General features: G+C 42.1%; 1 pseudogene; it reads left to right on the top strand.

The window, feature by feature from the left end:
- Positions 1–1,191: 1,191 nt before the first annotated feature.
- Positions 1,192–11,941, top strand: part of LOC114008269 (heat shock factor-binding protein 1 pseudogene) — a 14,594-nt pseudogene continuing 3,844 nt past the window's right edge.

Raw genomic sequence — 11,941 nt, forward strand, 5'->3', positions numbered from 1 at the left:
GTTGCATTTGCATCTTTTTGTACTTGTACACTGCAACTTGTTGAACAGTTTTGTTTCTTTCTTAATCACATCATGTTCAACACAATGAAGACCTGAATCTTAACCCCACGATGGGACTTACTGTTTCTATCAAGCTCATAATTGGATGTTGACTGTTGTAGCTGTTGACAGTGGTCTGACCCAGGAACAATGTCCTTCATATTGAGGAATTTCATGGAAAATTAAGACAAGTTACAAATAATATTAAGAAACAAAGAATCTCTAGATCCAACAGAAGGCAGGAATCATGAGAGTGGACAGTGGTCTAATGGTTATGATGTTAATTGTTAATTTTGTCAACAAAATGGAAATAAACATTCCAGGCTAGATGTAATTCTTTTTTAGAGATGTCTTCATTTGCTTCTAAATTACTTGATTTTCATTTTATTCTGCCTTTATTCTTTTTGAGTGGCAATGTGCTCAGCCTCTCTTCTAGTTAGAAGTTGGCAAATTGGTTTAAGGAGCTGTTGACTAAGACTCCTGGAAAAACTCCTTGAGAAGAGAATAACAGGGCCAGCCAGCCTATGGCTTGGTGGTTAAGGGAGATGGATCTTACATGGATGGCCAGGTTGTTCTAGTCCTGGACCCAGTGACTTGAGAAACACAACAGTCTTTTGTGCCTGTGTGTTCAAAATCCAAAGAGGAGGGAAAAATGGAGATGGGATTGTGGCGTGATCATGCCCCATGAGGAAGTGCTTCCTTCCTCTTCTGTCTCTTTCTGGTAAGCACACACATCCTCTGGCAAACTGGAAAAAAAAATTTTTAGAAAAGAGAGGGGAACAATAGCTGGCATGTACTTCCTTTTGTTCTCCCCATTTTTCATGCTCTATGACTGAATATGGACATGACTAGTAGTGCCCCCTGCCAATGGCCATCTCCAACCACGATGGAACCTTGAAGATGGGAAGCGTGTGCTAATGGTGACAGAGCATAAAAATAGAAGGAGCCTGATGCCATGGCACTGCCATGTAATTCTGAAAGCCTCACTCTAGACTAGACTTCTTTTACATAAGGAGGAAGCAAATTTATTTAATCACTGTTCTTTCCAGACCCTGCTACTAGCAGTCAAATGCAATTTCTGACTGATACAGATGCCTTCCCCCCAATGAGTAGTGTCCTTGTTTCTTTTCAGCTAGCTCCTGGAAACACTGTCTGTTGGTCCACGCTGATTCACAAGCCCCTACAAGAGCAAAGTTGGATTCGGCCTCTGCTAATGAGCAGAGCAATTGCTTGTGAATACAATGCTGGGATTATAAGGTGCTGGCAGCCATGCCAGAATAATAAGGTCAGATGGAAAATCACACCAGTAAATATCTTCAGTGAGTACCCTGTCCTTCTCCAGTGCCCTCCAAATGCCATGGAGCAGATCCACAGTTCATGTGCTAGGCTTATACCCTCTCTTTCCCAGAGCCATCATTTCTGTCTGTGGGGAGAATGATGAGGGTCTTGGTATCATTCTAAACTTTTCTCTGCATAGCTATTCAGCAGGAGCCCATATTTGTTCCAACTTGTAACTGAAATCCATGTTTGTTTGAGTTTCTTTCCCATAGCTGTTTCATCAGTCATCTCAAAGATGGTACCTGCAGTTTGCTTTGCTAATCTCATCCACCGTTGACTGATTGGTATGCTGTCCTGGAAAAGGCTCAGGAGACATGGGACACTTCTCTGGCTCACTATGTCTCTGAATCAGAGGACCATTCACCTGGAGGCCTTGTTGTACTGTACCCACTTTTGACCTAATTTGAAGACTAAATTTTAGGGAAATTTTTCAGAAATATTTCCCTAATCCCTAAGCAGCTGTCTCTTTACAGAGATAGTTAATCTTTCAGTGATATCTTGGTGCATTCCTGGGACCAAAATAAATAGGACAATGTGGAGGCAGCAAATCCAGGGGAGTTGAATATTCTCTGTTGGTCTTCCTCTGATGGGCAGGTTTGGCGGTTGTGCTAGATCTGAGCATGTTTATCAAAGGCCACTGCTGGAAGCATTTAAATCTAATTTAGAAATTAGAATTGTAACTGTGCCTGCTGTTACTGAATTTTCAGTAGTTTGTCTAAATGCTGTGGTGAGTTTGGTGGTCTGACCATATTTAGGACCACATATTTCTCACATAATCCCATTTACCTCACATATCCCAAATATTGCTTACAAGGGGACTGATTAAGTGGGTGAGGTTGCCAGTTATGAGAGGCAGTAAGCAAATATCTGCTGTCTAATGACCTGAAAATAATTTTGCAAGACTGTTCTGGTGGAAGGAATTTCTTTCTTTTGGAATAACTTGTAGTTAAATACACAAAGGGTATGGCTGGGAAAGGAAGGAGTTTGGGGAGAAAAAACAGGTTTTTACTTTTGAAACTTTATCTCAGCATGTATGGCCTTACCTCAAACTAAAGACTTTACTTTCGTTTTCCTGAGACTTTAAACAGAACAAACAGAAAATTGAAGGGAAGTCTGTAATAGTATTTTGTTTTCTTTAACTTTCTCTTTTTTTCAGGAGATTCAAGGATATAAATAGAATAAATATACTTAAGAAAAAAAAATCAATTTACCTGGCACAAATAAAAAAAATATATTCAGAATTTAATTTTTTAAAAACAAGTCTTAAGTTATTATATCACATAGCAACTGTTTCGAGCAGTATTGTTCCGTAGAAGTCAGATACAATGTGTATGTAATTTTAAACTTTCATGTGCTTATTTATTTATTATTTTGAGGGTACATGCACTCACCAGAGAGGAATAAAGAGAGATGGAGAAAAAGTGAGAAATCCTCCACCATGGAAGATGGTCGTGCTGCAGTTCTTTTTCCCTTCAGGATTTTGGGCATATGTGCATACATGCCCTGTGTGTTTTCCAAGCTGCCAGATCTGGACTGAACCCTGTAGTCAGCCATGTGGGATCCAGTTGCCTTAATCACCTCACCACCTACTGGCCCATAATTAAGAATTTTCTGGTAGCCATATTAAAGCACATTTTTAAAAAAGTAGAAATTGACTTTAATATATTTTACTTATCCCAATATACCCAAATATCATTTCAACATGTGATCAATGTAAAAATCAATGAGATATTTTACATTCTTTTATAGCATACCACATTCTGGACTAACCACATTTTCAGTGGGCAATAGCCACATGTGACTGGTAGCCATCCTAAGGGCCAGTGCAAGTCTAGAGGACAAAGGATATATTTATTTACTTCCCTTCCAGCTTAATTGATTTCCTCGTAAGACATTCTGGAAGTAGAGTTGGTCAACTTAAAAGAGGAAGTACCTCAAAGTTGCCAGAGACCCACACTTTTGGACAGCCAAGGAAATATCCCCAGAGTAGACAGGCCAAGATTCCATGTTCTCCACACGGAAGTTACCTACCCATTACAAACAGGAAGCTTCCAGGCATTTATTTTTTTTCACCTGTAGGAGGAGCTCTTGTCCCTTCACTCAGAAAATTCCAAGTCTGATTCTCAGAGGCGGGCAGTTCCGAGTGCTTTCACCTGAGTCTGTGGAGAGTTTGTTTTTGGCTCCAAACCAGCATTGCTTTCGCAATCTCCACACGTTACGGCTGCTGAAATGCTAGGACACCAGCCGGGTGGCGGCTTGAGTCCTGTGATTCCCAGGCAGTCCGGCGAAATGATAAACAAAAGTCTTTTGTGCAATATTAATAAGCTTTAAGCACTCCCCAGCCGAGCCCCTTGTCATCCAAGTAAGTCATGTGTATCAAAAGCCCTTATATGTGAAAGTTTGTTTTCATATCTGGCCAGCGCTGAATGGGAGCTCCTTTGCCATGTTGTAAAACAAACATTTGTTTATTTTGTGAACAGTGTTGGCAGTATGATACAGGAACCGGGGGCTGAATGAAGGGACCCCTCTCCAAGGAGGAGCCTTTGAAAACCTTTCTGCTGGACCATTCCAACTGTCAACTGATCTTGAGTTCTGTTTACATTAAGACAATAACAGGGTTTCCTAAATAAATAAGTTAGAGGCACCCGTGGGCCTTAATGAAACCCCATAAATGGGTTGGGGGTGGAGGCTGGGAAAAGGAGTTTTTGTATTGTGGGGAAACAATGGCTAGTTCATCTTACCATGTATCAGAGGCCTGTGTTTTTAAGGCAGAAGAGGGCCTTTGTGTTAATTACACTGATAAAATTCCCCTGGTAGAGCTCACCCTAGAACATAGGAACAAAAGATGTGACATTTCGCCCCATGTGAATGCCACACTGACACACAGGCTTTTTCTAAAGCAGAGAAGCATTGGTCATCCCCCTAGTTGGTCAGCTAACCTCTTCTGGTGTGTAGAGAGAATAAATAAAAACTGTAAGACTAAACCATGTGCTGCTGGGGGTGTGTGGCTCTTTTTCTGGGTTGGTTTAGAGCTTCCAGAAATCCATTTTGGTTTCTGTCCCGTCCAAGTTGTCGCCAGGCACAATGGACAGAAAAGCAGGTGATTTATACAAAAGGCATGCTGACCTGGAAGTCTGGGTTTCAGTGGGTTTTCCTGGGAAGCAGGAATTTTAGCTTGTTGCTGGAAGTTACATTTCTGAGCAAAAGACACATTCTAGGTGAAGACTGAAGGCTGAAGATGAGGAACCAGCAGTGCTTACTGCTTGTAAATAATAATAAACAAATTGTAAATATTGCAGTAGGATCACACAATGTTTCTAAAATAGACTCCATCATCCAAGTATTTTCAATGATAAGGACTTCTTACTAGTTTTATTCCACTGAAACAGATTTGAATATGGGTTTAACTATAGTATTGACATAGTTCTGTAGCTTACTTCTTTTGGATCAGCAGTTTTGCCATGTACATGGTACCCACGTTGTCACCTGACCTTTGTAATGGTCATTTTTAGTGGATATACAATCTTCCAAGTGGATATACCATAATTTGCATATGCTTCCTTGTTTTTGAGTACTTAGATTTATGACTTTCACTATCATAAATCCTATTATAGTGCCTCTCTTCATACCTCAACTTTTTCTTTTGGGGAACTATTAATTAGGATAAATTTCCAGGTTATGAATTTTGACACCTATTATCATGTGGTTTTACAGAAGGATTTTGAAATGAAGTAATTTTTCAGACTGCAACTGCCACCTCCTTTTCACAGTACATTTTCTATATCTTCACATGCCTCTGGGCCTCCTAATTTGTCCAGGTCAATCCCTTCACCCTTATGAACTCCCCAAATACCCCTACATAAACAGCACCTATTTGGTCTCCTTATAAGCTGATTCTGGGATGTTGCCTCTTAGAGACCCTTAGCTGAGTGTGTCAAATACAATTTATTTCCAACATCACAGAACAGTAGACTATTTCACTGTGTAATACATGCCTTTCTAATTGCTGTGGTAAAGACATGTGTAAATTATACTTAGTTTTAGACTAAGTTGTACTTTATATATCACTTGTTCAACCTCCAGTAGCTGGAAAATGTTAATGTAGAAACTATCTTTGAGAAGTCTACCCACTCCCATAGCCGGATCTCCTATTTGTGCTTGACCACAGAACTGCCTCCCCTGCTGTCCACTCCATGTTTGACAGAAATGTGTGTGGACATTTGAAGCAGACTAAGCCATATGTTGTCATGAGAACTGAGAGAAAGGTGGGCGAATGGAGGATTAGGCAAGAAAGGAGGAAAAGAATGATGGAGGGAGAGGGAAGAGAGATGAGAGAGAGGGAGAAAAAAAATCAGCATATCTGCAGAGAAAAACAGTTGAGAGGTGGGGAAGAATTGCTTCCTGGGTTCCTAATGATTTTTCAATCCTTAGTTGGAGTCATTTCATGTCAGGCTACAAATTCTTGGTTTTGAATTTGGAGAGACACCCCTATCCTAGAACTCCTATATCTTCCTTCCCTCTGTCTTTCTCTTCTTTCTTCTCTCCCTCCCTGCCCTACCTCCCGCCCCCTTTTCTGTATATAACAACTTGGTTACTAATACAGTGTACACCAAGTGGAACCAGGAATAGAAATCCTTTGCTGATGTGCAAATCCACATCACTTAATAATAAAATAATGAGTTTGGATGCCGACAAAAGTTTGAGCTGTTCTCTCCTGCTGACATGTGGACTGTCAGGTTGAAACATGGTGAAATTCCATTTATGATTATGAAACAATAGAATTTTTGGTAAAACATTTTTTTCCCCCTCTTTAAATTATTGACACTGTAAAATGTAGCTTATCACAGCTGCTCAGAGTTCTGGATACTTTAGATGATCTTATACAGTGACCTTAATTTAAGGCGTTGGGTGAACCTTGCCCAAAGGCACATTGATTGCCCGAAAGCACAAGATGGATAGAATAGTTCTTCCTGCAACTCTACCTAAATAAATGTAGTTAACAATGGAGTTAAGAGAGTAAAACTTTCAGTCAGAGAGCATAGGGCTGGGAGAAAAAAAAGACTTTATGGTCTTCTTTGACAAAATTAAAACAAACCCCAAGAAAATCCTGAAAGGCCTCATATCCTCTTACCTATGTTTTGGTGATTTTTTTTCCCTTCAAAGATAGAGGGTGAATGCTGAAGACGTGAAACATATTAGAATACATGTTTTAAAGTTGCATTTAGCTTTAATTCATGAGAGAGAACACATGTGTGCATGAGGGAGCGAAACTCATCGCTTCATAAGCACCTTCTTCCAGTCCTTCAGCTCATCATCATGTTGGGCATGAATTTGTATACCTAGCACATTTCAGGCCTTCCTGGGGATCTGAAGCCATGGTCAGTCATGTGGCTTCCAGCACTGTAGGTCAGTACATTCCTGACTGGATCACCTAGTCTGGATCCAAATTAGGATCTTATGTCTAAAACTGAGTTTTCAAAGGATGTCTGGAAAACCTGGCTCAACACCGTGGGCTATTACCGATCTTATATTTTTCCTTTCTTTTCTTTCTTGTTTCTGTTTATTTATTTATTTATTTATTTATTTATTTATTTATTTATTGGAGAGGTTTTCGCTATAGGGCACGTGCGCTCGCCAGACAGAGACATAGAGACAGAAAGCGAGAAATCACCCCCCAGGGGGGATGGTCACGCCGCAATCCCTTCTCCTCCATTCTCCTCTGGGGATCTTGGGAACGCACGCACACGCGGCCGGCGTGAGATTTAAGCCACTGCGTCTGAGACGCGAACAGCGGTCGACTACGTGGGAGTCCAGCGCCATAGCCATTACGCTAACTGCTGGTTCCCTCTGTTTATTTATTTTAAAATCAGGGAGTGAAAAGGGGAGACATTAGAATGTTAGAGTGAGATACCTTCCTTATACTCAGAGGAAACCTTTCATGTTGAGAAGCAAAGAGCAAAGGCTCCTTGATTGGGGTACATTGTAAATTAGGCCTCTCTGGACTTGGGGGCTGGTGTCCTTCTACTGCAAACCTAAGTGATCCTGAAAAATACATCCTTTCTCCCTGTCTCAAATGCTTTCTCCCTTTGGAACTTTGGAGATTCTGGTAACATAGTGAGAGACTAACCTTTCAAAATCTCCAGACAGATCTGTCCCTGCCAGTAGAGTGATGTGTGTGTGTGTGTGTGTGTGTGTGTGAGTTTAAATTACTAACAATTGGAATAGCCTTTTATGACTGTGATTGTACAATAAGGAGCAATGGGCAAAGCTATCAAATCATTTTAAATTGGCCTCTCAGTATCTTTTCCTGTTTGCTGACTAGCTGGAGTTTATCAGTGGATTGACATATTTCCTAGCATATGTGACCTCAGGCAGTCACTCTCCATTTTTTTTCCTGCCACTGGTTTGTTCATTCATTTAATTAAAGCGTACCGAATGCCCAGAAAATGCCTGGAACGTGCCGGATGTGATGATCACTACTTAGAGCAGATCGGCTGCTGCTCCATGGACCTCCTCATCTGATGTGGTCATAAGGCAGCCTTCCCAGCTAGCGAGCCAGGGAGCCAAGCAGTCAGCACACTTAAGGACACAGTGCCCAACCTCAAGCAATAGGCAGTTGGCTTAGTGATGTGAGGAGCTCCCCAAGCATCACACCCTCTCGGGATGTGGCACAAGGCGAATAAGGACTGTCCACAGGTAGAAGCATCTGGCTGGAGTGGTCCTCCAGATGATCTCTAAGTGGGGGTGGAGGGGGCTCACTACACTTCAAAAGATAGGCAGAGCTGCAGGAATTGGCAAGTGGATGCTGGAGAGGCAAGAGTTCGGAGAAACTGTAACTATGCTGGGGAGAGCTAGGCTGGAGCAGAGGGAATGTGAAGACACAAGAAGCTGATTTTGGACAGAGACTCCAGAGCCTTGAATAACGTGAGGAGACTGAAGGCACTGGGGTGCCAATGGCTGAGTATTTCACATATTCCCCTTTGCCCTTTATGACCCCATTCCTTAAGGTGCCACTCTTGGCCATTGCCTTTTCTCTTTTCTACCTTCAAATGGAGATCTCTTGCACCTCTATCAGATACTCATCTGTATGTATTTTGCTTCTACCTTTGCAACCCCCAGTATGAGCTTGAACTCTGGATTAAAAGCCCAGTAAAGAAAGGGCTTGAGAACGTGATGCACAGAGGCATACAATTGGTTGTCTGTGATCTCAAACTGGTTTCCCAGAAAAGCACTCTCACAGAAACATCCTTGTAGAGCATGTGTGTGTACAAGGTGTTTGCGTGTGTGATGGAGGTGGGGGTGGTGCAGATTTCTAAGAATATCTGGCAGGCTGGTGGTAAGTTTGCCAAGGGCATTTATGTTGTCTTGCTCAGAGCCCAGGGTGTTGAGACACTATGAGAGTTCTTTCCAACCAACTTAGGAGTTTTTCTAGGAGAACATATACACATATACAACATATATATGTGTGCATTTATATAAGAGGAGGCTTCAAAATGCTTGCAGAAAAGTAGAATTAAAGGATGAGTTTATGTGGTACAAAAGAATTTGAAATCCATGTATAGCTTTTTTTTTGGAGAGGTTTTTTCACTACAGGGCGCGTGCGCTCGCCAGACAGACAGAGAGAGACATAGAGACAGAAAGCGAGAAATCACCCCCCGGGGAGATGGTCACGCCGCAATCCCCTCTCCTCCATTCTCCTCTCAGGATCTTGGACATGCACGCACACGCGCCCGGCGTGAGTTTTAAGCCACCGGGTCCGGGACGTGAACCGTGGTCGACTACGTGGGAGTCCAGCGACATAGCAAGCCCAGTAAAGAAAGGGCTTGAGAACGTGATGCACAGAGGCATACAATTGGTTGTCTGTGATCTCAAACTGGTTTCCCAGAAAAGCACTCTCACAGAAACATCCTTGTAGAGCATGTGTGTGTACAAGGTGTTTGCGTGTGTGATGGAGGTGGGGGTGGTGCAGATTTCTAAGAATATCTGGCAGGCTGGTGGTAAGTTTGCCAAGGGCATTTATGTTGTCTTGCTCAGAGCCCAGGGTGTTGAGACACTATGAGAGTTCTTTCCAACCAACTTAGGAGTTTTTCTAGGAGAACATATACACATATACAACATATATATGTGTGCATTTATATAAGAGGAGGCTTCAAAATGCTTGCAGAAAAGTAGAATTAAAGGATGAGTTTATGTGGTACAAAAGAATTTGAAATCCATGTATAGCTTTTTTTTTGGAGAGGTTTTTTCACTACAGGGCGCGTGCGCTCGCCAGACAGACAGAGAGAGACATAGAGACAGAAAGCGAGAAATCACCCCCCGGGGAGATGGTCACGCCGCAATCCCCTCTCCTCCATTCTCCTCTCAGGATCTTGGACATGCACGCACACGCGCCCGGCGTGAGTTTTAAGCCACCGGGTCCGGGACGTGAACCGTGGTCGACTACGTGGGAGTCCAGCGACATAGCCATTACACTAACTGCTGGTTCCCAATGTATAGCTTTTTTATAATCTTCATTTGTTCATGTGTTATTTGAAGACTCTTTAGTATTTGTAAATATAAAACATATGTTTATTAAAACATATCCTAGAAAAAGAGATATGTAATTTTTGGGGGGAATCTTTAAGATTGTATCTATTTTGGGTTTTAGGACAGGTATTTGGTTTTCTTTTGGCATACATATACTGTAAAGATTTTTCTTGCTGGATAATAGGTTGAGTCTGCAGAGCTCTGTTTTTCCTTCCTTTGGATCATCTTGCATTTTATCCAATATATTTTTTTTCTTTTTTTTTTTTTGGAGAGATTTTCACTGTAGGGAGTGTGCGCTCGCCAGACAGACAGAGAGAGACATAGAGACAGAAAGCGAGAAATCACCCCCCCAGGGGGGATGATCACGCCGCAATCCCTTCTCCTCCATTCTCCTCTCGGGATCTTGGGCACGCACGCACATGCGCCCGGCGTGAGTTTTAAGTCACCGGGTCCGGGACACGAACCGCGGTCGACTACGTGGGAGTCCAGCGACATAGCCATTATGCTAACTGCTGGTTCCCCCAATATATTTTTGATCTAGATGACAATTGTCTTCTTTTCATGGACTGTGTAGCTATACTTTAGCATAGAGCTTGGCAGGAGAAAAGATTGAGGTGTGCAAACCAGGCCAATTTGGGTAGAAAGTGTGGTCTTCCTATTTAGCCCTCTTACTGAAAAAGAATATTATACATGAGCCCCTAAAAGTGTGCTTTGCAAACTCACAAGTCTAGAAGGATGAATCATGGCTATAAACGTACTTGTACGGGCAGCAAGCTAAGTGGCATTTTATTTTTTGTCTCCAGACTAAAGGTAGATAGTGATTCTACCTGAAGGGCTGGAAGCATATGCAGGATGTCCCACGCTGTGATGTCTGGGGCTGGTTGGGGCAGCAGTGTGAAGACAGCAGGCAGCCTGCAGAGGGCAGTGTGAGACCGTGGCGTTGCCATGTGACGGGGTCAGTGCTGTTCTTGATAGAGGCCACCTGTGGTGTTTCAAGATCAATTATGTTAGTTGGAGAAACTAGTCTATTTGATTTGCAGTAAATATATTCTGGTTGGCTTTATCCTAAAGGAATTCTTTCCCTTCTCAGCCTAATGTAGTCCGATTTGTCTATTTTTGAAACTATTGCTTCTTCCCTAATTTCAAAACATTAGGTATTAAGACTGACTGAGTAGCAAACTTGTACCCTCTTCACTTATTCTGGACTTAACTTCTCTTGGAAATCCCTGTGATGATGTCTGAGGTGATATTTAGTGTTTTATGATGCATTGCAATTTAACTGCACGGTGTGCTAATGCAGCTCTGGGTGGAAAGTGGAAAGACACTTCTTCAACATAATAATATTAATACTAAGACTTCCCAAGTCTTTATCTGGAATAGTAGGAACTGTAACAAATCTGCCATAGGAGCTGTTTGTTTGAGAGTGGCTTCTGGGTGCTCCAGGTCTTGTAAGGTGGGCTTTCAGGAGGGGAAGAGGTTGGTAGGTCTCAGAGACAGTAGCTGTTCTGGCAGAGGTTAAGTGTATGCTTTAGAGTCAGACAGATGTGGATTCTAATATGTCTCTCCAACTTACTAGCTACCACCTTTTTTCATTCCTCTGTAAAGTTGGGATAATCATGATAGGGATTTCCTAGAGTTGCTGGATTAAATGAAATAATGCATGTGAAATGTTTGCTCATAGTAGGGAGTCTCTGGAGCTTTCAATTCTCAAATATTTATTGAAACCTACTGAGGTATTTGAAGGTGGACATCATCAAGTACTCTCTGGTCTAGTGAGCAAGACAGATGTTGAGCATTTATTATGTCAGGGCAATACTTTTAGGGAAGCGTAGTGAAGTGATAAAGAATTTGAGTGCTGACCCCAAGGCCAGGTGGTTAAAAGAGCTGAATCCCACATGGCAGATGAACTGGTTTGAATTCTGGTCTCAGTGGCCTGAAAAACATTCTGGCACATGTGCATGCATGCTCAAAATCCTGACCGAAATGGAGAAACGAAATTGAAGGGATTGTGTTATGATCATGTGCCATTGAGGAGGGA

The sequence above is a fragment of the Tupaia chinensis genome, unplaced genomic scaffold (genome assembly GCF_000334495.1).
Source record: "Tupaia chinensis unplaced genomic scaffold, TupChi_1.0 Scaffold000316_1, whole genome shotgun sequence".
In the NCBI taxonomy this organism is placed as follows: Eukaryota; Metazoa; Chordata; class Mammalia; order Scandentia; family Tupaiidae; genus Tupaia; species Tupaia belangeri.